The sequence below is a fragment of the Morone saxatilis genome, unplaced genomic scaffold (assembly GCF_004916995.1).
Source record: "Morone saxatilis isolate NCDOM2014 unplaced genomic scaffold, NCSU_SB_2.0 Contig23, whole genome shotgun sequence".
Lineage (NCBI taxonomy): Eukaryota > Metazoa > Chordata > Actinopteri > Moronidae > Morone > Morone saxatilis.
The window spans coordinates 1,906,417-1,906,952 of record NW_023339796.1 but is presented as its reverse complement, the minus strand read 5'-3'; positions in this window follow the sequence as shown (position 1 = coordinate 1,906,952).

Below are 536 nucleotides of genomic sequence, written 5' to 3'. Positions count from 1 at the left end.
GTGATGATGCTGTTGATGACACGTTTACATTAACAACATAACACCGTGTTCTCTTCCTCCTTAAAGACAGCAGTGCATGTGAAATGTGTCCTCTGAGGCTACCGTACGATGGCTCCATGTAAACAGGAAGAAGCTGAATACAGGCACACTATGAGCCCCCCCCCCTCCCCTCGTATGGATACTGTTATTACTAATTGAATACTTTATGTCTTTAAAAGCAGTGAAATAGAGACAAACACTTCCTGTGTGTGGGCTCATTGGTTTATTGATGTTTACTGGATAAGATTGATGTTGATGCAGTTCATTTCTACTGTATAGTTGAATCTGAAGTTATATGAAAAGGCTTAAAATGCTAGAAACATGTGATATATATATAAAAACATGAAGAAGCTTGTTGATTCTGATTAAATATGTGACGTCACTCTACTAAAATGGGAGGGGAGGTGGAGTGTGTGTCATTAAATATGTGTAACTTTAAGAGTTAATATAATGAAACAGGTGAGTTATCTGATAATTCACCCTCCGTACAGTCGTCA